This window comes from Schistocerca piceifrons, chromosome 1 (assembly GCF_021461385.2).
Source record: "Schistocerca piceifrons isolate TAMUIC-IGC-003096 chromosome 1, iqSchPice1.1, whole genome shotgun sequence".
NCBI classification, from domain to species: domain Eukaryota; kingdom Metazoa; phylum Arthropoda; class Insecta; order Orthoptera; family Acrididae; genus Schistocerca; species Schistocerca piceifrons.
The window spans coordinates 1057460807-1057486319 of NC_060138.1; positions in this window are offsets into that span (position 1 = coordinate 1057460807).

Sequence of the window (25513 nt, forward strand, 5' to 3'; positions counted from 1 at the left end):
CCACGTTGCGCAATCACTGATAAGGAACCAAGGAATTATAAAAATGTACAGTGAAGGATCAGCTCATGTGGATGATTTACTTGTTTTCAATAATAAGGTAACCAAAAGACTGTTTATGAAAACTTACCTTGATTTATCCTCTGTCACATTTACACTTAGGATCCTTCCCATGATAAAGTGATTACCGAATGTTCTTATTGAAAGAACATTAAAGCTCTGTGTTTTACTAATTAATGCCAGTTGAAGATAGTAAGAAGAAACTAAGTTAAAGTTAATGTAGCAGAACTGAGTAATATAATAAATGAGGCTTGCTGAAAATAATTTTTCTATAAAAACTGCTTATTAATACTTTGTTGCCAGCTTCTAAAGTGAATGTTCTCAAAGCTGTGGCTTATAGAGTTTTGCAAATTAAATAATCACAGTTCAGTCTGTTGAAAACTAAAAAAAAGGTGAGCTATTCTCTTATAACCACATCAAGATGTGTTCTACTGCAGTAAAAGTTGAGATCTATTACTGTTGGAAGTTACATGTTCATGCTTGTTAAGGGCTTGTTTCTCTAGTGTATTGAAAGTGGGTTTAGCTTCCTCTGCTACAGTGGTCAAGATTAAGGGCCTCCCTCCATTCAAAGTAATTAAAATGCACGAAGTTACTTAATTACAGAAAGCTTCAATTACTCTTGCTGTTGTTGTTGTGGTCTTCAGTCCTGAGACTGGTTTGATGCAGCTCTCCATGCTACTCTATCCTGTGCAAGCTTCTTCATCTCCCAGTGCTTACTGCAACCTACATCCTTCTGAATCTGCTTAGTGTATTCATCTCTTGGTATCCCTCTACAATTTTTAATCTCCACACTGCCCTCCAATGCTAAATTTGTGATCCCCTGATGTCTCAGAACGTGTCCTACCAACCGATCCCTTCTTCTAGTCAAGTTGTGTCACAAACTCCTCTTCTCCCCAATTCTATTCGATACCTCCTCATTAGTTATGTGATCTACCCATTTAATCTTCAGCATTCTTCTGTAGCAGCACATTTCGAAAGCTTCTATTCTCTTCTTTTCCAAACCATTTATCGTCCATGTTTCACTTCCATACATGGCTACACTCCATACAAATACTTTCGGAAACGAGTTCCTGACACTTAAATCTATACTCGATGTTAACAAATTTCTCTTCTTCAGAAACGGTTTCCTTGCCATTGCCAGTCTAGACTTGATATCCTCTCTGCTTCGATCATCATCAGTTATTTTTCTCCCCAAATAGCAAAACTCCTTTACTACTTTAAGCGTCTCATTTCCTAATCTAATTCCCTCAGCTTCACCAGACTTAATTCGACTACATTCCATTATCCTCGTTTCGCTTTTGTTGATGTTCATCTTATATCCTGCTTTCAAGACACTGTCCATTCCGTTCAACTGCTCTTCCTAGTCCTTTGCTGTCTCTGACAGAATTACAATGTCATCGGCGAACCTCAAAGTTTTTATTTCTTCTCCATGGATTTTAATGCCTACTCCGAACTTTTCTTTTGTTTCCTTTACTGCTTGCTCAATATACAGATTGAATAACATCGGGGAGAGGCTACAACCCTGTCTCACTCCCTTCCCAACCATTGCTTCCCTTTCGTGCCCCTCGACTCTTATAACTGCCATCTGGTTTCTGTACAAATTGTAAATAGCCTTTCGCTCCCTGTATTTTACCCCTGCCACCTTTAGAATTTGAAAGAGAGTATTCCAGTCAACATTGTCAAAAGCTTTCTCTAAGTCTACAAATGCTAGAAACGTAGGTTTGCGTTTCCTTAATCTTTCTTCTAAGGTAAGTCGTAAGGTTAGTATTGCCTCACGTGTTCCAACATTTCTACGGAATCCAAACTGATCTTCCCCGAGGTCGGCTTCTACCAGTTTTTCCATTAGTCTGTAAAGAATTCGCTTTAGTATTTTGCAGCTGTGACTTATGAAACTGATAGTTCGGTAATTTTCGCATCTGTCAACGCCTGCTTTCTTTGGGATTGGAATTATTATATTCTTCTTGAAGTCTTAGGGTATTTCGCCTGTCTCCTACATCTTGCTCACCAGATGGTAGAGTTTTGACAGGACTGGCTCTCCCAAGGCCGTCAGTAGTCCTAATGGAATGTTGTCTACTCCCGGGGCCTTGTTTCGACTCAGGTCTTTCAGTGCTCTGTCAAAATCTTCACGCAGTATCGTTTCTCCCATTTCATCTTCATCTACATCCTCTTCCATTTCCATAATATTGTCCTCAAGTACATCGTCCTTGTATAGACCCTCTAAATACTCCTTCCACCTTTCTGCTTTCCCTTCTTTGCTTAACCCTTTCAGGTACATAAGAAAACTAAAGTGCTAGTAATTAAAATTTTTGTATCTGTGTGGTAACTGGAGGTTTTATAAACAAAATATGTTATTATTTCAAACATTTTTATTTGTACTGCTAAAAAAAAGCTGGGACGTATTTGTCCCTGTGGCCCTTAAAGGACAGTTACAGAACACCTTACACTTAATACATCGAAAAATTACAGAGGCTGTGTATATGTTGTCTATTTGATCTAAAATTCTGCAAAACAGTTTCTGCTTGAAGTAAAGCATAAATTAACACCACACTGTTCATAAATATTGTAAGTGCGATTTTCAACACACTTTGGAGCACAATGAACACATCTCTTCCTTATGTCTGATTTTATCATTCGGTGCTCTGGACTCTTTGGCTTGCAACTGGTCTGCAACCTTCTTGATATTCTCACTACTGTTGATAAATTCCTTTGTCGACTTGAATAATTTCCAGTTAGATTTCTCGCAGTGCATTGTCTGAACTCTTGGGATGATAGTGTTGATTTGAATCCTTATTCCTGTGCCAATTTTAAATATGTTACATATGCATTCTTTACACCAATGTCAAGAAGATCAAAGAAAATTCTCAGGTAATACTTAATCTTTGTCTTCCTGTCGATCTCATAAGCCACTTTCTTCTGGTCCTCCCACCCACTTCTTGTACTTTCTTATCATAAGAGGACACTGAACATTGATCTTTTCAGAAGTACCAGACTGACGCCTCTTCATTGTTGTACATGGTGTTGGGGAAATAGAATTAGTCAGTAGAAAAACTGGCTTGTTATCCATCCATTTGAGGATTGTCAGACTATTGCTACTGAGACTGTATGAATCACCTGTTTTCATTTCCATGTCTGGAGGGAATGTCTTTGGGATGTTTCTATGATTGGTGCGCACTGTTTTCTAAACCAAGGTAATACTGCAAAGCTGGAAAGTTAAAAAAGTTATCTATGTAAATTTCACATCCCAGTCCAGATAGTGATTTTGTCAGTTGCAGAGGTACTGACTCACCAAGCCCTACTTCAGGACATGAGTTTCTTTGCCAGTGTATAAACCACACTCAAATAGGTAGCCAGTCTCCGAATCACATCTGCACCACATTTTGAAACCCCATTTGACTGGCTTATTTTTGACATACTGTCGCATAATATTATGTTCTTTGAATCTGATCATATGCTCATCTACAGATTGAGCCCTAATCGCACTAAGAGATTCCTGGAAGGTTTTGTTCAAATGAGTAATTACGGGTCTCACTTTGTATGTGCGGTCTCCCTTTATTGACTGAGAGTCATACTGACAATTGACGTAGCATATGAACAGGGCTCGGTTAACAGAGCAGACTTCTCCAAATTTTTGGGTGTTCACATTGATGACAACTTGAAGTTGAAGAAGCATATTACTGAGCTTCTCAAACAACTAAGTTCAGCTTCTTTCGCTCTTCGTATAACCGCTGGTCTTGGTAATAAACAGATCGGCCTCCTAACGTACTTTGCATATTTCCACACAATACTGTCTTATGGAATAGTTTTCTGGGGTAATGCACCACTTAGACATAAGGTATTGATTGCATAAAAGGGAGCATTGAGATTAATTAGTGGTGTTCACCGAAGGACGTCATGTAGGCACTAGAGGAAAAAATGACCTTTCCTATCCGTTATTGAAGCTGTCAGCTGCTCAAAAAGGAGTACATCATTCAACAACAAAAATCTTTGAGCATTTGCCTAACAACATAAAGTGTCTGGCAGGTAGCAGACCAAGTTTTAAATCCAGCTTAAAATAATTTCTTTTGAACAACTTCTTCTACTCCATGGACGAGTTTCTGTTTCAGAAATGGTAAAAAAAAAGATTGTACCTCTAAATGTAGTTGCGTGTGTAGAACTAAAATTTTCAGTAATATTAATATTAGTACTATTCATGTGTGTATATATATCTTGTAATCTGACCTGTTCCACATCATATCGATAAAATAATTGGGAAAATGATCTACGGAACATGACGTAACTAAAACTAAACTAAAACTAAAACTTAACGTAGTTCTGCAAGAACTTCGGCTGACTAGTCGGACGAGTCACTTCTCGTGCCATCATCTCTCGCACGTCTTCGCTTGGAGAAAAGTCCAGAGGTCGTACTGGCCAGGGAAACAGTGTGAGGGTAGACATTATCCTTTTGGAACAACATATCACTTTCCTGTTGGAAGCACGGCAAAAGAACGGGTCTAACAACATGCTGCACACACGAGCGCTGGTAATGTCACTTTCAGATATCAAAGGTAAATGAGAGTTTTAGCTTTTAGCTCATCTCAGCCTTTGGGGGGTGGGGGGGGGGGGGAGCAGTGTGTCTAGCACGATGCACTCGACGAGTCAGCGCTCACCAGATCTACGTCGTACGCGCAAACAACCATCACGTGGGTGTAGGCAGAATCTGCTTTCTTCGCTGAAGACCACAGTGCGCTATGCCTTCTTCCAAGTGACCCTCTGACGTCACCAGTAGGGCCGTACGCGTCGATGGTGCGGCTTGAGTTGAAGACTGGCCAAACGTGTGCATGTCTATAGCCCCACTGCTAATAACTGGTTCGCAACAGTTCGTGTTGACTCGTCTGGTCTCACAAGCCCTCTTACCTGTGCTGTGGTAGCTGTACGACCTGCTACTGGTGCCCTTACAATACGAGGATCGTCGCGGGCGTCTGTGCTGTTTGAACGTCCAGAATCTCATCTACAGGTGTGAGAACGTTCTCGTGATCACCGAGACCAGCATCGTTGCACAGCTGATGCAGCACGTCCAATTTGTGTGCCAATTCTCCTGAACGACCATCTCACCACTCAAAAGGCCACAATTTGAAACTCAGTTGGCTGTATGAAGTACGACTGCGTCTCCGTGGCATTGTTGCCTGCTTGTTTCACACACTTCCACCACAATGAGCATTCCCTATTAGGGTATAGACACAGATTGCATTCTGGTAGCTATATCGCTATGGTATCTGTTGGCGGACGACGCTGAAACATCTACTATCACTCTGATGGCATGTGCCGTCATCTGATCAAAGTCTACGTCGTCTTTTCAGCTGTACTAATTTTTTTCCGACAATGTAAATAAAATAGGCCTACCAAACACCGTACAGAAATCTCCCGACGATGTCGACGGAGGGAGTCGTCGAAACCTTGACAACAGAACACAATTCTGACTCAGCAGGAACACTGTGAAGCATTTATTAAGGAACGACGCAGCGAAAAACTACTTTCTCAAACTACTCCAAAATGAAAAAGTTCATTATTTTATACGTAATAAATGTAGTTCTCGTCTTTTCGGTAGTGACATCCATGTTTCAGTATTCCATTGCAGACTTGACACACATTTTCTAAAGTCATCGTATGCGGAGTGAATCACCTAAAATTAGCATCGCAAATATTGCGGGAATGGAAAGTGCTATTGGTGTTCGGATTTCACAGAATGAAATGGTAGTCGGGGGCTCGTATTCTTAGTCAGTCTCCAAGGCGCTGCAGTCATAGACTGTGCGGCTGGTCTCGGCTGAGGTTGGAGTCCTTCCTCGGGCATGGGGGTGTGTTTGCCCTTACGATAATTTAGGTTAAGTAGTGTGTAAGCTTAGGGACTGATGACCTTGGAAGTTAAGTCCCATAAGATTTCACACTTTTTTTTTCTTAGTCAGTCAACAGATTGTAATAATACCTGGAAAGAGTATTTTTTGCGCAGACGTACAGTTTTTAATGGACAATGCCCATTGACATTAACAAACTAAAATTAGGGTAAATTAGAAAGTCAGTGGCTTTTGTTGTTGGATGCTAGTGCGAGTTATCTACGAGATATCGTATCCTGAATATTTCCCACACCGACACTTGAACAATTCCTATGGTAGCACACACTAAAGAATAACACAAGTGCATGCGTAGAGTGTAGTTACGTAAATTCCGACCATTAAGGAGACAACTGACCATCACAGGTTGCGTTCAAAATGACCACCGGCAGCTTCCAGTCTGGTATTAAACGACTGCTGCAGACGTGGTAGAATTTCAGCGGAGATGTCCGAGCAGGATGCAGTAATACTTCGTTTCATACGATCGGGTGTAATTCGTATGTCCTTGTAGTCAGCGTCTTCCAGCTTTCTCCAAGGAAAACAGTGTTCAGGCGTCAAATCCGGGGAACGCCTGGCCAGGGTGCAGGTCCTCTGCGTCCAGTTCAACGATTTGAAAACAATTCGAGAAGACGTGCCTCATTATTTAGTGCACTATGAGCTAGACAGCCATCTTGCTGGTACCACAGGTCCCTCCTAGTCCGCAGACGAACGTCTTCTAGCATCCGTGGAAGATGGTCTCTTAGGCGACTGCGATACTTGGACACGTTCAGTGTTCCATCTATGGAAAACGAGCCTATGAGCTGATGGTTCACTAGTCCGCACCACACATTTACACTGCATCAATGCTGACGTTCCACCTGACGAAGCCAACAGAGATTGGCAACAGATCTGTAGTGCACGGTGTTGTGGGTTACCTGGCCATGATTGGTAAATGTTGCTTCATCACTAAACAAAGTGCACGATACCTTTGGAGTATCCTGTCTTAATGCCTATGTACGGAAGTTAACACAATTCTCTTAATGCAAGTGTACAGAAGTTAACACAATTCTCATGATCGTTTCCATGTAATTCTTGATGGAGGGAGATGTTATAGAGATGGAATCTATGTCGATGGAAAATGCTTAGGACACTTCTCTGACTCACGTCACTTCCTCGTGCAATTGCGCGGTAGGTAACATGCTAATCAACTGCACCAGCAAAACATCAATTTCCCACTCTTCCTGCGTCACATATTTTCTTCTGTTACGTTGTCTAGGTGTCACACTAAAACTTTCACGTAACTGACTGAAGAGGCTGATAAATAACTGTAGACATTGTTGACGTCTGATGGGATGTCTTGCCGCATACACCGTACAAGGACGAATTACAATCTTCCTACACTCCGGCGTTTCATACGCCACGAGCACGTCTGCTTTCTCTGCATTGGTAAATCCCATCGTCCACTCACAACCTACCGCTGCGACTGTTACACTCTAACTGACTAGCAAGTTGCAATGCATTCAAGGAACAAACAAGCACATTGTAAACTAACATAACAACATCATGCCTATAGCAACTACGCAAGTTGAACGGCACAAACAAGTGTCAGGTGGAAACTTTTCAAATAAACGATATCTCGTAAAGGAATTTCACTATAACCTTGCAACGAACATCACTGAAATTCTAATTTACCCTACTTTTAGTTAGTCAATGTCATTAGGAATTGTTCCATTTAAAAACTGCATGTTTTCAAAAGCATTATGATTATCTGTTTACTGGCTAACAATACGAGCCCCTGACATCCAATCCAATCTTTGAAAACAGCACATCAATAGCACATTCCATTTCCGCAATTTTCGCCTCGCAATTTTCAGGGTATTCACCCTGCATATTTGGAACAGATTAAAGACTTTCCCTAGTGTTTTCACCCATCTTTCGATATCTTCAAACGTTGCTTCTCTTGCCGTGTATGCGAAATTTCTGTCGCCTTCTCGGAACGTGTTAATTCTTGCCATATGTAACATTACTCAAGCATTTCAGAGAAACGGAGAGAACTTGTATAAAAATGAGATCATAAATAATTCGTGTGTGCTCTGCGTAACAGCATTGACAACCAGATAATCCTTTCACTGCTGAGACATCATCGTTTCTACAAAAGTACTATTCTGTGACGTCATTTCGTATGCTACTGATTCGAAGTTTTAAAAAAGCCTTGCTCTTACACTTTTACTGAGATCTTCAGTGTCCCCATTTATCACCATGCATCCATTGCGATGAAATAACATCATTTGTATTCAGATTTCCGTTGAAATCCAAGCAACTCAGAGTTTCCACAGAATGACGACTCTAATTTGCTGTCCAATAATTGATAATACTTCATTCAAGTAACCGTATATTCTGCGTTTTACGTATATGGTGATCTGACATTCAAAATAAGTTACACGATAAAGGGTTTGCAAGTGGCACTTTCTTCTGGCATCCGAATATAAATTTTCATGGGATTTTTAAGCCGCCTACCAAGGCGATTGGAGAATGTTAAAGCAGCTCAGCTTTGCATAATCGGTTACAAAACACCGTCTTGCTGCGTCGAGCTGTCCGGGCGTAGATCAGGACCAAGGGTCACGAAAGCTCGAAGTGGAAATATTGGAAGCTTCTTCCTAGTAATAAAGTAGCGACTTTTCAAAAACCTCTCTTTCACTACTTATGTAAGCAACTTAATGCAAAGAAAAGTCTTATTTATTTGTAACTTATTGAACGTGCTAGTCAAGTATGATAGTGTGGATCGCAGCTACCATTCCAAAGAAAAAAAAAACTGTATAAGAATTTCATTCGCTTATGATGGGAAGTGTAAACCCACCAGATACTCTGGAACAGTAATCGTGACCATTGTAGTAGATAATTTTTTTCTAACCACAACGTATTATAACTATTGCTGTCTGTATCTGATTGCTGCCACATAGTAGTATGTCAACTTTCACATGCTTCTCCTCGTGAAGTGCATGGAAGTCCACCTAGCTTCTGTTCATTGCTTAGCAAGATAAGCTTAGTCTCTACTACGTATCCTCTTCTCAATAAGAGCAGTATCTATTTCATTATAATATTCCGCCTTGATCGCAATTTTTACTTTTAATTTCTTTAATAATACACCTTAATGCATTTCTGCCACAGCCATCAACAGAATCACATTTAAAAAAACCGATGCAATATATAGTGTTTTTTAAATGTGATTCTTGTGATGATTGGCAGAAACGCTTTAAGGCGTAATTTTGAAGACTACAAATATAAGTAGTGATCAAGGCGGGCAATAATACTTGCTAGTGCGGACGATCGCGGAGTCGTACAATTAACAAATACCGTTTATAGACAAAGTAATACTGATTTCTGTTTTACAAACAGTAGCTTTTATTTGTTTAGCATTTTTATGTACTATATTGTCATTTCATGCTAAGATACTGCCTGAATGTCCTCAGTTAATGTTTCACTACAACTACTTTATTATTATATTACTTGTTTCCCACGCTTATGTACGACTTTCTTCCCACCCCCACCACTTTTTTACATTTTAATAATTAGTTAACATTTCTGACACTTTAACTTCCATACTTTTTTTAAAACTGTCATAACTATGACTATATTCTGTTCAAATTCGTTCTGTCCGCTGTGCGTGTTTTTATGACACACAACATTTCTGAAAGTGATCTGCAAGTAATGAGATCGAGAATCAGTTTATCTATACTTGCCATCAAGTACTGAGATTACAGAGAATTAAGATCACACACGTTAGTGGTTACATGTTTTGAATGTAGTCACTCGGACTGTGGTATTATGCGAGGGATATTCGGGAAGTAAGATCAGATCGGGTGCGAAATGGAAACCACAATGAAAATCAGATAAAGCTTGGCACACATGTGTTGATCAGTGTCTCTAGTATGCCTGTCGATCGCGTCACATCACTCTTTTCAGTGCTGAGTGCAAAGTGAGCACGAAAAGACGACTAGAACAATAGATTCTCCAGCCAAGTTTGAGGGACTGTGAGAGATTTAGCCTGATGTCATGCAGCCCACATAACATAACTTGCTTGCGTTTTCTTCTACATGACAAATCTAGGCCGCACTCTCCAGGGGCAATGAAGATGCTCCTGCAGCGTTTTCGAAGTGAAGTGTTTGATCATCGTCAATACAGTCTGTAATTGACTCCCCTTGAAGCCATCTCTGCCCACACGAATCACTAGCTATTAAAACAGCATTTTGGCAGAGACAACGCGGTGTAGACTAGCGTAGAGAATTGGCAGACAGCACAGGTAGCTGCCCTGTACAGTATAATGAGGCTACTGGCAAGCTGGTACAACATTATACGACCAATGTCTAAGTCAGAATTGCGACTGTGTAGAAAAGTAGCTGAAAGGTGTAGCTAATTGTCTCAAGTAAAACATATTTATTTTCACAGTTGCTTCCATTTCACGACCGATCTGACCTTACTTTCCGAATACTCTTCTTACTACAGCATAACAGGGCTTTTAGGTACTGGCATGCCCCCCCCTCCCCCCCATAAGTTACGGGACCCGGCCTGCTTAGGCTCAACTTAGTTAAAGTCAGACTCCAAAGAGGGCGCACTACAGAAAGACTATATTACACCTCCACAGTTTTATTTATTTATTTATTTCGTTGAGTCGTCAGTCTTCTGACTGATTGATGGGACCCATTACGAATTACTTTCCTGTGCCCACCTTTTCATCTCAGACTAGCACTTGCGAACTACATCCTCAGTTTTTTGCTGGATGTATTCCAGTCTCTGTCCAGTCTCTGTCTTCCTCTACAGATTTCTCCTCTACAGCTCCCTCTAGTGCCAAGGAAGTTATTCTTTGATGTCTTAACAGACGTCCTATTAGCCTGATCCTTTTGCTTGTCAGCATTTCCCTTATAGTTTTTTCATTCACCGCCGGTTCTGCGGAGAACCTCCTAATCCCTTACCTTTTCAGTCCACCTAATTTTTCAAAATTCCTCTAAAACATCATTTCTCAAATCCTTCGATTTTCTTCTATTCTAGTTTTCCCGCACTACATTTATCACTACCATATAATGCTGTGCTCGTAGATTCTCAGAAATGTTTCTTTTGCCCAGAAATGCCCTCTTTGGAAGTTTCTCGTTATTCTCATTTCTACTGCTTATCGTTACTAACTTTTTTTCGGTTTACACTCAGTCCTTATTAGACGGTTCATTCCATCCTCTAATTCTTCTGGACCTTCGCTAAGAATAACAACGTCATCAGCGAATCTTATCATTGATATTCTGTTACTCCGAAATTTAATCACATTCTTGAACTTTTCTTTGATTTCCGTCATTGGTTCTTCAAAAAAATGGTTCAAATGGCTCTGAGCACTATGGGACTTAACACCTGAGGTCATCAGTCCCCTAGAACTTAGAACTATTTAAACCTAACTAACCTAAGGACATCACACACATACCCCAGGTAGGATTCAAACCTGCGACCGTAGTCGTCGCGCGGTTCCAGACTGGTGCGCCTAGAACCGCTCGACCACTGCGGCCGGCGCATTGGTTCTTCGATGTATAGTTTCAATAGTAAGAGTGGAAGATTGCATTCCTGTCGTACACTCATTTTAGTCCAAGCACTTCGTTCTAATTCGTCCAGTCTTATTGTTGCCCCTTGGTTCTTGTACCTATTGTACATTACTCATCGTTCCCTATAGCTTACTCCTATTTTATTCAGAATTTCAAACTTCTTGCACCATTTCATATTGTACAACGCGTTTTTCGGGTCGTCAGATGCAATGAAAGTGTCTTCTCTTCAGTCTTGCTTCTATTATCAAGAGCAAAGTCAGGACTTCCTTTCTAGTGCCCTTACTTTTCCTAAAACCAAGCTGGTCATTGCTTAACAGATTCTCAATTTTCTTTTCCATTCTTATGTATATTAATCTTGTCAGCAACTTGGATCAGGATCTGTTAAGCTGCTTATGCGACAGTTCTTGCATTTATCTGATCTTGCTATCTTCGGATCTGTGTGGGTGACGGTATGTCGCCAGTCTCATGGATTATACAGACCAGCTTGAACAGTCGTTTGGTTGGCACTCGCCCACTTTCCCCCCAGTGATATTAGAAATTCCATTCGAATGTTATCTGTTCATTCTATCTTATCTGATCTTCAGTCTTCCATAGCTCTTTTAAATTCTGTCTCTAATACTGAGCATCCCATCTCTTCCATATCAACTCCAATTTCTTTTTGTATCACGACATCTGACAAATCTTATAGACTTCCAACGTACTCTTTCCATCAACTCACTCTTTTCTCCGCGTTTATCAGTGGTATTCCCACTGCACTCTTAATGTTACCATTCTTGGTATGCATTTCACCGAATGTTGCTCTGACTTTTCTTCACTTCCATGAAATATCTTGTAGTATGTGTACAGAGCGATTTAAAGTGTAACGATCACATAAAACTGGTCGCAGGAAAGGCAGATGCCAGACTGAAATTCATTAGAAGAGTCCTTAGGAAAGGTAGTCCTTATTTGACCGATAATTGAATATTGCTCATCAGTGTGATACCCGTACCAGATGCGACTGATAGAGGAAACAGAGAAGACCCAAAGAAGAGCAGCGCGTTTCGTCACAAATTCATTCAGTAAATATGAAATGTTACACAGATGATCAACTATCGCCAGTGGAGGACGCTCCAGGATGTTCTGCATCGCAGTTGCCAAGGCAACATTTCGACATTGTGTAGAGCATATCGGCCTACAACAGTGGTAGGTGGGCGTGTGTTATCCTGCTGCAAAACAGCTTCTGGAACGCCGTTCATCAGTGGCATCACAACAGATCGAATCACCAGATTGACGTAGAAATTTGCAGTCATGGTGCGTGAAATAACCACTAGAGCGCTCCTGTTGTCATACGAAATCACACCTCAGACCACAACTCCAGGTATAGGTCCAGTGTGTTTGGCACACAGAACACAGATAGGTTGGTTGCAGGCCCTCAACTGCACTAACCAACACACGGCCATCACTAGGACCAAGTCATAACCAGCCTGCATCATAAAACATAACAGGCCTCCGTCCTTCCCTCCAATGAACTCTCGCTTGACACCACTGAAGTCGCAAATGGCGGTGGTTTGGAGTCAGTGGAATGCACGGTACAGGGCCTCTGATTTGGAGGTGTCCTTGAAGTAACCGATTTGTAACAGTTCGTTGTGTTACTGTTGTGCGTACTGCTGCTCATACTGTTGTCGCAGATGCAGTACGACACGCCAGAGCCATTCGCCGAATATGATGGTTGTCCCTCTCGGTAATGCCACGTGGCCATCCGGACCCGTTCTTCTTGCGACCGTACATCCTCATAACCACCGCTGCCAGCAATTACGTACAGCGCCTATATACGTGCCAAATCTTCCTGCAGTATCACAGAAGGAACATCCAGCTTCTCATAGCTCTGTTACATGACATCGTTGAAACTCATGGGGTGTGGTAATGGCTTCTTTGTCGCTTTAACAACATTCTTGGCTAATAACATCAGCACCATGTCCAGTATTAAAGGTAACTAACGTTCACGACGTTGCAGAGTGTATTTAAAGCAAACCTGATTTGCATTCTCAAAGTGGCGCTACTAGAACCATTCTCATGTGACTGGCGCAAAATTAAAGTAGACATCGTGTTCCAGAATTAGAACCACGCCTACCAAATTTCGTTTATGCCGCAAAACTCCTTGGTGTTGCGAGTTTTTCCGTTACTGTGTTTTGCTTTCTTCTGCCCATACCTCGCGAAAAGTCCATAGAGATAAAAATCAGAGAGATTCGAGCCCACATGGAGGTCTACTAGCAATCGTTCTTCGCGTGAACCATAAGCGATGGAACAGGAAAGAAGAAGTGACAATGGTACTCAAAGCAGCCGCCAGCCCTACACTGCAAGGCGGGGCGCGGAATGTAGATGTAGATGTGAGTTCTGAAACAGTCATTCCGACCATCATTTCTTTTTCAATTTCTTCACATTTTTCCTGCAGCCATTTCGCATTGACCTTCCTGTACTTCCAATTTATTTCATTCCTAAGCGATTTATATTACTCTATTCTTGTCTTCATAATGAATCCTACTCCCCTTAAGCAGGCCGCTGTAGTCGAGCGGATCTAGGCGCTTCAGTCTGGAACTGCCCGACTGCTACGGTCGCAGGTTCGAATCCTGCCTCGGCAGTGGATGTGTGTGATGTCCTTAGGTTAGTTAGGTTTAAGTAGTTCTAAGTTCTAGGGGACTGATGACCTAAGATGTTAAGTCCCATAGTGCTCAGAGCCATTTGAACTATTTGAACCTATTCCCGTTATACCATTTTCTGCTGCTGCTGATATTATCCTGTATTCTTCAGACCTGAAATCGTTATACCCCCGCTATATCTAGATTGAGACTTTGCATATCCCTTCTCAGATTTTCTATCTAATACGTTCAAAATTTTGACATTCCAATTTTCTGCTCGTAGTGTTTTACCTTTTCGTCAATTATTCTATATTTTTCTTATGATCGTTTTCCCCTTGGGAGACCCCTGCCGGAGACGCGAATGAGTGACTAATCTGGCATCTTTTGCCAGTGGTGAGGTCATTATAACTTTTTCAATTTGAGGCCATATGTCCTGTGGATACCCATTGTGTGTCTTTAAAGCAGCTTTTTGCATAGCCTTCCGCATCTTCATGCCCAGTCCATTCCACATAAACACAGCCCACAATACTGTGAAGCCGCCACCAGCTTGCACAGTGCCATGTTGACAACTTTGATCCATGGTTTCGTAGGGTCTGCGCCACACTCGAAGCCTAGAAACCTACCATCAGCTCTTATCAATTGAAATCGGGACTCATCTCATCACGCCACAGTTTTCCGGTCGTGTATGGTCCAACCGATATGGTCAGGCGCAGCAGGCGATGTCGTACCGTTAGCAAAGGCATTCACGTCTGTCGTCCGCTTCCGTAGCCCATTAGCGCCACATTTTGCCTCGCTGCCCTAACAGATACGTTCGTCGTACGTCCCACATTGATTTCTGCAGTTAGCATTGATAATACACAAACACCGCTGCTCTGTATCGTTTATGAAGGCCGTCGGCCACTGCGTTGACCGTAGTGATAGGTAATGGCTGAAATTTGCTATTCTCGGTACACTCTTGACACGCTGGATCTCGGAATATTGAATTCCCTAACGATTTCAGAAATGGAATATCCCATGCATTTCGCTCCAACTACCATTCCGCATTCGAAGTTTGTTAATTCCAGTCATGCGGCCGTAATAACGACGGAAACGTTTTCACACGAATGACCTGAATACAAGTGACAGCACCGCCAATTGGCTGTCATTTCACACCTTGTGTGCGCGATACTACCGCCATCTGTATTATTCGTATTGGTATCCCACTAAAGTCGCGTCACTGTAATTAGTTCCTATGTGGACATCTATCCGCCAAACGTTTATATTGTGTGAGCATAAACACGGTTCCAGTCAGTGAGAGTACGTTGAAGATAGAACCTCAACATAAGGACAGTGTCTCAGCGAGTGTCTAGGACAAATCTACAGTCGCCGCCAAGAAGAGCTGAACTGGACATTATATGATTGATGTTAGCCATCGCTCACTGGCTCTAGAACTTTGCCAGCGTCTAAAGACAGATGAGTGCACTTGAACATTGATCTGTATTGTAACGGGCTTTCGGCGTACTATAAGTAGCAGAAGACTTCCGTTAATAAATCACTGTAAATTGCTGCTAATCTTTGTTGCTATCTACTTTTCCTTCAGCTGTTTCCTAACACTGGACCTGTGTCGAAGCCGTGTAGTTCCCATGTGCAAGTAAAGTACCTCAAAATAGCAACTACTTTCTGTGGTGTGCATGTGTTTGACACCATGTGCATTTGATGAAAACAACAGATATGATGAATCTCGCAGAGAAATATTATGTAAATTTAAGGGAAGAGAAGGAATCGATGATATCAGCTCATCGGGACTTTACGCGGAATCAGCGTCGACGTGCGAAAATATGTGCCGTACCGGGTTCGAACGCGGTATCTCCTGCTCACTACCACTGGGTCAACCACTGTGGCACCCGGACACAGTGTTAGCGGAAAATGTGCAGACTGTCTCAGAAACTTCCTCGGCCGCCTCACACTCCCGCCTGGTACCACCACTTATCCACAGGCCCCGTCCATGTCCTCTGTGGTCGCTAATTTTAGATTCCCGTTGGAGGTCGAACGTAAATGTTCATCTGTACTGTTGGTAGGGGATTCATATCCCATTGCGGTGTATCAATTAAATGAATGTGGTGAAACGTGGAGCATCGTAAATCGATCGAAGGAACAAGATATATCGAAAAAGAAATCCTGTCGAAGAAAGTTATAAAATTAAATGGACATAAGAAATGAAGAGTGACTAAAAGCAACAGGTCAGGAAAGAAGTCCATGGACGAGCCATACCGGAAGAAGGGTTGGGTTAGAGGAACCTCTGATACGGCACTCAGGAACAGTTGACCTTCCACTGGGAGAAGTCCAGGGGAAAAATAGTCCAAGCAGAAAAAAGAGAAATGTAGAGGATGTTCACCCACATCTACATATACCATATACTGTGTAAGCCACCTTATGGCTTGTGGCCGGGAATATTTTGCATACCGCTGCCACCGCGTGCTTATCCTGTCCCAGACGTGAATGGTACAAAGGAAGGACAATTGTTGGTACGCCTACGCGTGAGCTCGAAAGTCTCTAATTTTATATTCGTCGTGTTTCTTACGAGATGTACGTCAGAGGGAGCAATGTATTTGTTAGTTTTTCTAGGAACGCAACTAGCATAGTCTTAATGGAAAATCATACTGTGACGTGCGACACCTCTCTTCTAGCGTCTGCCACTAGAATTACGTAACCATATATGAACGCTTTTTCTCTTATGGGTTACCCTTTGATGAAGCGAGCTGCTCTTCTTTGGATCTTCTCTATTTACTCTTTCAGTCCTATTTCGAGCGGATCCCAGGCTGACGAACAGTATCCAAGTACTGGACGAAGGAGGATTTTGTCAGCTACCTTGAACTACCTCCTTTGTGCATGGGCTACACGTCGAGAGAATTCTTCTAATAAATGTTAGTGTGGAATGTGCCTACCTTATTTTTACGTGGTCGTTCAATTTTATACCACTTCTTACGCTTACTTCCAGATATTTAATGGGTGTGGCTTGTTCCAGCAATATCTGTCACAGGTATTTATTTCAAAATTAACGAGTTCTCGCTGGTGGCGCACTACGTCGAATCACGTCAATTTTAAAATAAATACCTGGGGGAGAGACTGCCTTTTTATTTGAAATTAGGATTACTGTTGCTAGAACAGGTCGCAAATGGAGTGGAGAAACGTATAATCACATATTAACATTATCTGGCTATTTATGCGCAGTACGCTACATTTGATTCTGTTCAGGGTCAATTTTCAATCCCTGCACCAGGCGAGGATCCTCTGCAGATGTTCCCGCATTTCGCCGTATATAACAGCATCATCCGCGAAAAGTCTCATGGAACTTCCGACGTTATCTGTTAGGTCATTTACAATACTGTGAGTAGTGATGGCCCTATAACACTCCCTAGGGTTCTATAGAAGTTACAATGTATTTCTCCGATTACAATGACATGCTATGTTTTCTGGTAGGAATTCTTCAATCCAGTCACACAGCTGATATTTTGTACACTAGTAGTTCTTTCGTTAGTCAATAGTGTATAACTGAATGGGAAGCCTTCTAGAAATCATGAACACAGCATCAGCAGGGATACCAGTTGGTATGTCACATGCTGATGGAGGCACATTGAGAACACAGCCCAATAAACAATGCAGAACAAGTTTATTAAGGAATACATTAACAAAAGCTCCTTCTTGAAGTTAGTTTTTACAACAACAGTTTTTGATAAATTTTGGTTATCACGTAATCGCCATACGGCGAATGCTGAGATAGTCGCTGGCGGCTGCACGTTGTGGCATTCACGGCCTGATTTCCTTAGCGAGAGCTTTGACCGATGGATTACTGCTACGGTCGGCGCATGGCCCAAAAAAATGTGTGTGAAATCTTATGGGTCATCAGTCCCTAAGCTTACGCACTACTTAAACTAAATTATGCTAATGACAAACACACACACCCATGCCCGAGGGAGGACTCAAACCTCCGCCGCGACCAGCCGCACAGTCCATGACTGCAGCACCTTAGACCTATGGCCCAAAGGACGAGAAGGAATGAACTGGTCTGGCACAGCTCGGCGCCAGCCTAAATGTACTGCTGGCGTTAGGATACAGCTGGATCTGTTCGCAGCCACGTTACCCTGTGGACGCAAGCAGGTTAGTGGAAGCAAGGCGGTCCACGGCGCCAGCGACCTCTCGCGGCGCTCACACTGCTGCCTGTGGACCCGTCTTCTGTAGATGTGGCCTCTGTGACTTCACTGGGGTAGGCCACCCGCATGACGCTGGTGTAAGAGGTGTTTCTGGTAGAGAGGACGAATGGCCCGTCACAGCACCAGTGTACTTTCTGGGTCTCGTGGACGAAATGAGCGAGCTGTGTTTCACATGATCTTTGTTTCTGGACATGTAGTTAATACTACAACATAGAAATGAGCAGTGGTAATAATAACTGGCATTGCTGGGTATTTTACAACCTCCGGTGGTCCACAGTGTTTCAAAGGTTATAAGTACTGGAATCACTGTACAACAGTTTCTTAGACTGCTGTAAGAACCAAATAGTCCAATCACAGGTGGACAGCCTTAAAGGAATTAAAAGAATTACCAAAGGCTATTCTCAAGGGGCGAACTGTGGCCCTATCTTCTTGGACATAACAAACGAATCACTTCTGCGACTTCCAGGTGGGGATGACAGATCAGACTGTATTGTCACCTACGCAGATGGCCTAAAAGTTTTAGTCACTACAAACAACAGGTACCAGCAGGAAGAGAAAGCCGGTAGAATACTACAAATAATTACACAATGGTGTCGCAACAAAAAGCTCAAGATAACCAAAAACAAAACAACATATACATTACCATATACATTACTAGAAGGATCACTCCAAAGGAATCCTTCCGTTAAAATAGGGGACACAAACAATAAACGAGATCATGTTACACGCTGTCTTGGGGTACCCATAGATGAGTAATTGTATTTCCACGAACACATAAGGTTAACAACAGACAAAGCAGAAAATATACTACATAGATTGGTGATGCTAAATTCAAAACAGTACAGACATACCAATGTGCGCTCTTCGAACCAGTACCCAGCTTTGCAGGTAGCATGTTGGCACACAGGCTGAACGTGGTCACCAACAAAGCAACAGTCAGACGAGAGCAGAGAAATGTCAGCTTAGACTACCTGGAGCCTTTGCCCCCACATCAGTGGATGTACTGTGTGGTGCTCGGAATACGTCCCTTAGATATCATGATGAAATACAGAGCTGCAAGGTACTCGTTAAAGATGAGGAGAGAAGATTAGGTACATACAATCACTGGTGCACCGATACAGACAGAACGTCATCTTAAAAGTTGGCTTTTGGGTACACCGCGAAGTGAGTGGGTGTATGTAATAATGGATGAAGACTGCACGACTTCCTCCTTGCAATAGGAGAGGAACAGCTAAGAACGAAATATATCGATCCCAGCTGGGATATGGTACATTTGTTAACTGTTCACAGACCTCATCCCACGCACTTAAACGGCGTGAGTATGAGATAGACACCTACATGCACAGTCAGGAAAGGCAATTCCACAAAATACACTGTCTTCTTGTGCAGGAAATACGTGAACAAAAGTCATACTCGTACACTATACTCAGACTACACAGAAAAAGACATTCATATACACACAACAATTAGAAAAGAAGAACAATAGGCACAGCTAAGTGCATTAGCAAACAATATTTCAGAAACACACCTTTGGACATGACATAACAGCCATGCCTACGTGCAACGTAACATCAGTCTCCAGAGGTTGGACAGTAACACACGCAGTGACACCGAAGAGGAACAACAGGAGGTGGAAGATGAGATGTAACAGTAAATAAGACACCTAGAACTATGAATCAGACATAACATGCCAAAATGCACTGACAAATTGTACATATAAGTCAAATAATAGGGATACCGAATACTAAAGTAAATGTAGGGTACGGGGCGTTTGCCTGCTGATGTCAGCACACATGCTGTATGTAGAGTGTTGGGTGTCCCGTCGTGCAACAGACACAGAGGTGAAGACACAGAAGAGGGTCAATTGTACTTGAATAGTACAAAGCAGATATCGGACCACTGGATCCAGTAAGGCTATGTAAACCGAACTCAGAAGCACAATACAACAACAGGGAATGCATCAGAAGTATACCATGACATGATATGCTAAAACAGACAAGAAACGGTACGGTGTCTTTCCACAAAATGGTCAGTTAGTGGGGCATGTTGCGACGCTTGTGAGAGTAGTTGCCTTGACAGTGTAAGGTGTAGCAAATATTGAATTGCAGACAAAACTGCAGTATGTCACACAGAGTATCGAAGGTTCTAGGCGCAGTAAGTGTGTGTCGATGAAAATATTAGCAAAAATACATTATCAAAAGAGACAACTGGCGTTTCCACATGTTTTAGGGCGAAGTTAGTGGTTGTCTCGAATTCTTAGAGATGATTTAAACTGAGTTTGCTGCACCACGAGCCAGAGCGGGCAGCCGCGCCTACTGCGGCCACATCAAGCCTGCCTCTGGCGACGTACTGGCGGCGGCCTGCCGGGTATCAAGTTTGAGCTGCTCCCGAGAGTACTGCTATGTGGAACTGGAGGTTCACTTGTACCAGCAGGTTCTGCGTTTAACTAAGAACGGCACAGTGCCTGCGATATTTTACATCATTGCATTGTTTCGTTCGTAGTTCATCCACTCACATAAACGAGCTATATTACGGTATTTAGAATTGGCTCTGTTGGAATTTTTTGACACGCTGTCGCTGCTAAAACTGCATCGTAGGTTAAGATATTTTGTTGATCGCATATAACTTTCGATTTTCCTGTTTCGTAGTGTGATCGTGCCAAATTCCACCTCCGACCGCACTTTAATTGATCTCGGATGTAAATATCAGATTTCGTAAAACGTTCGCGCACATTAGTACGACGCTAGAAACAGACGGTTGTGGTATACGGATCACTTCTCAAGGGGAAAGGGGTGGCGGCAGGAATGTCACCGAGGAACCCCTATCACTAATGGTGCCAAATCCAATATTAAAAGTGCCGATGCCGTGAAGGTACAGAATAAAGGCCTTGATTAGGAAGAAGAAAGAAAGATTTGGTGGTATATGTGGATACTGCCTGTAAAATGTGATGCGAATAGATCTGATAGTATAGAAGTAGTGAATTCAAACGTTATGCCTCAAGCTCAAGTTTTACTGCGTGAGCAGAGAAAATGTAGTAAGTGACACTCTGTTTTCCTTTCATTGTTTTGTGGGTAGTGGCAGTGAAAAGAAGTTTTCAAAAGTTCGTTGCAAATCTCTAAGTGCTGTTGCTCTGAAATACCGGCTGAATATAATCTGAGTAATTTGCACACTGTGAGTTAAAATGCCTAAAGACATACACGCAATTTATCACTGTAATACTTGACTTATTGCTTTAAAGTTTTGGCTAATATACCTCTTAATGACCTGATTATGACAGAATTTTAAATATTTAAGTTCGGTCAGCACTTACATGACATACAGAAAAATCGAATTTTTCTTGCCCCTGGAAGTCGTTGGATAGGCTATTTGCAAGTGAAGCTAGTTCACCGGGGAACAGCGTGACCATTTTAACCATTTATTAACATAGATTAATAAACAGATCTAAGCCATCTGTCCACAATTTTGTGGCCGTAGAAGACTCGAAATGTGGGTTACAGAAGGACAAATTACTCAAGACTTGCTTTCACAACTGTTGTGTTGAGGTAGATCGTGCTGCAGTTCCTCCTTTAAAAAGTTGCACGAATATTACAATCAGAGATATCGGAATAAGTTGCCATTGTATAGAAAAACAAATGAAATCATTCAACGGAGGACAGGCCACTGGATCTGGTTGGATACCTATACAGTTCTACACGAATGTGTGCAAAAACTTGTTCTTCTTTTAGAAGTAGAGTCTATAGGTTGCTGGAGGACCGAAGCATTCCTCGTGAATTAAAGAAAAAGAGCACGTCATTCCCATTCTCAAGAAAGGACGGTAAACACGCACAAAACTAGGAGCCTTTAATACTGACATCAGTATGTTGTAGAATTTTGGGACATGTTTTATGCTCACATATTACGACATTTCTTTTATGTTTCAAATTTAAAGACCTGTTATCCGATAGTTTAAAACAGGTCGTGCGCTGTAGCACAACGAGTACATCCAACACTACAAACAGCATGTGTACTGACATCAGCAGGCAAATGCCAACGTCCCCACCGGGTTTCAAAACCAAAATGAACATATCTATCTCAGAAGATTGCCTTTTATTACACTTGTCACACCCCACCGATAGTACATTCTTGATTAACTTCTCAGAAACACTTCATCTTACGCTGTCTGCATTATATCGGCTGCACAGGAATTGTGGCTGGATAGGAAAAACCAACGCCCTCACATAATTTGTTACTACAACCACTGGGCCTGACACTAAACTTGCTGTTTCATTAAATATATGCTCCATTCCACTGTAGCCTTCATTTCATATTTTATTTACTGAACTAATTTTTAATAAAATTTTTCTTGCTTTGTCTCCTGCCCATTGCTCATGGCACAGCCACCAGCCGAACAGTCGTGCACTATGGGTTGCAGCAGCTTCTTCCCGCTAGTGAAACTTGATCAAACGAGGTACGTCCGCCTGCATCAACAGACGCTGTACCATGTGGGGCCAGTGGCGCCGCCAGAGGCATAAGCGTCGCCACAAACAGTGCTGCTATTACACCACTACCTTGGTTCCACGAGTCACCTGCGTTCGGATCACTGAGCCGGTATTCTTCCACCGAGTGAGTATTTAGGTCTCCACCCATCCTCTCTGCAGGCGGTTCACGCTGAGCCTACGCCGGCTGCGACTAGCTTTTCATCGATCGTTCACATCACCGAGCCTACGAACACTATCTTACTGCAGCATCCGTGAGCTCTAACCTCGCTGGACCCGTCTCAACCCAGCCTCGAGCTCACTGCCTCACTGGACCCTATCTTCAATCCGTCCTCAAGCAGCCTACCCCTCTCCTTTACAGGCTCACGGACTAGGCTTGCGTAAGTACATCGCAGTGCACCCTGGGTAGGTGACTTAAGCCAGAACCAAGTAGCGCTGAATTACGTCTCAAAAACTGTGTTATTGTAGGTGATTGACTTTCAGCTTGAATCAAGTAGTCTGGTCTGATATCCATAGAACATAGTAACGGTGTTATTTTACTCTGTTTACTAAATAAAAATACAGTCGTTGTGGTGTCACCGCCAGACACCACACTTGCTAGGTGGTAGCCTTTAAATCGGCCGCGGTCTGTTAGTATACGTCGGACCCGCGTGTCGCCACTATCAGTGATTGCAGACCGAGCGCCGCTACCCGGCAGGTCTAGAGAGACTTCCTAGCACTCGCCCCAGTTGTACAACCGACTTTGCTAGCGATGGTTCACTGACAAAATACGGACTCATTTGCCGAGACGATAGTTTAGCATAGCCTTCAGCTACGTCATTTGCTACGACCTAGCAAGGCGCCATTATCAGTTACTATTGATATTGATTAATGTACCGTCAAGACCGACGTTCTTCATTAACGGATTAAAGTTAAGTATTCCACCAGCTAGGTCCGGTTTTCTAAATTCTAATTTCCTTGTCCTGTTCCAGACCTCACGCCAGCCTGCGTGAGCTAAAACGCGTGCCTTTCGGCCTCCTTCTAGTAACACGGTGTTGGCTCTCCTGCCAACCAAAACAATCGTACCTGCCCATCTGGGCACATCAGTCAAAATGCGTTTTTCACCCTCGGTCGTGAACATATACTTCTTCAGTACATTTGAAATTAATCCAATGTCTTCTTTCATTAATTTCCTAATTTATCTAACATCAATTACACAGGCACTTGTGCAGAAACGTTTTCATCAGTTCTATGGAAATGCTGGATAATCTGTTGCTTAATGAACCCTTTTTTCTTTTCGCGCACGTTTGGTTCAAATGCTTTCCTTGCTACTGCGTGCTATCTTACTTCCTAGATGACCGAATTATTTTAGCTACACAGTGTGCCACACAGTTTAGTAAATTCTGTACTGTATTATTCGTCGTAAGTTTCGTCATTGTTATGTGTTTCCTTACAATAGCTTTTGTACTAACTAGACTGTATTTTCAATAATTATTTGTGACTGCAATTTTCTATCACGCATTTACCTCCGAATCCTCAGTTGCATCCCACGAAGCCTGTCGCCATGAATGGCATCAAGTGCGAGCAAAACTATCGTTTAACTGCCATCCCATTTCATGAACGGTGGTAACAGGGGGAAAGTAATGGTTTTATGTGCGTCTCCAAGCGCTTACTCCGACTGGGTACTGCTTGTGTATATTCTGCATACACCAGATATCTATATTTCACTTTTCTATCTTCAGTCACTGTTGTGTTAATTTATCTATTGATGCGAGGTCACTATTCCCATGTATTTGCGTAGTAATCTGAACAAACATGTGGTGAAAAGTTTAAACCAACCGTTATAGAGCACTTTTTTTATCCCAGGGACTATTTCATGTTGTTTATCCTTTGGTTTTCATTATTCCATTATTGCTTATTTATTTATTTATTTTCATGCTCGTCAATGTCTATGTTAATGTAAGGTCTTCATGATTTATCCATACTTCACTTAAGGCTTAAGAAGGTGAGATTATCGGTAATTGGGAGCTCTCCTTTTAAATGCATAATGGGGCCAGTTAGCGATATAGCTGACAAGGAAGAGAAGAATTCCAGCGTGTACTTTGTGTGCGTACTCGGCAAGTGTCATCGCAAAGGTGGAGAAAGGGCTTCCGGATGCCACGAATAGCACAGAGTGCAGCCAGCTGTAAGTGGTGGCTCATGGCATTAACGATGTGTGTCCCTTTGGCTAGGGAGACATTCCCTCTGGTTTCGGGCGGCTAGCTGAAGCAGTAAGACTGCCAGTCGTGCTTGCGAGTTGAAGGCAGACCGCACCATCTGTAACATCGTCGACAGGACCGAATGCGCACATTTGGTACAGAGCCGAGTGGACCGTCTGAAACAGGGGCTCGGACGGTTCCGCGACCGTGTAGGTTGCAGATTTATCGACTTGCTCCATAGTGTGGTAGGGTTTCGATTTTCACTTAATAGGTCCATTACACCAGGGAGGTGGATACATGGATCACGGGAGCTGTATGGAATAGATGGGGCGGTTTTTTAGGTTAAAGGGTCTAGGGATGGTACAGAAGGTCTCGAAGGGTGCAGGACAAACACAGGAAGAGGGTAGATATAGCAAACAATCAGTATCGTAGTTGTAAATTATCGTAGCTGTGCTGGGAAATAACCGGAGCTCTAAGCGCTAATAGAAAGCACTGAAGCTCAAATCGGCGTACGTATCGAAAGCTGGTCTCAGCAGGAGATAAGGTCAGCTGAAATTTTTACAAGACTTAACGTTGT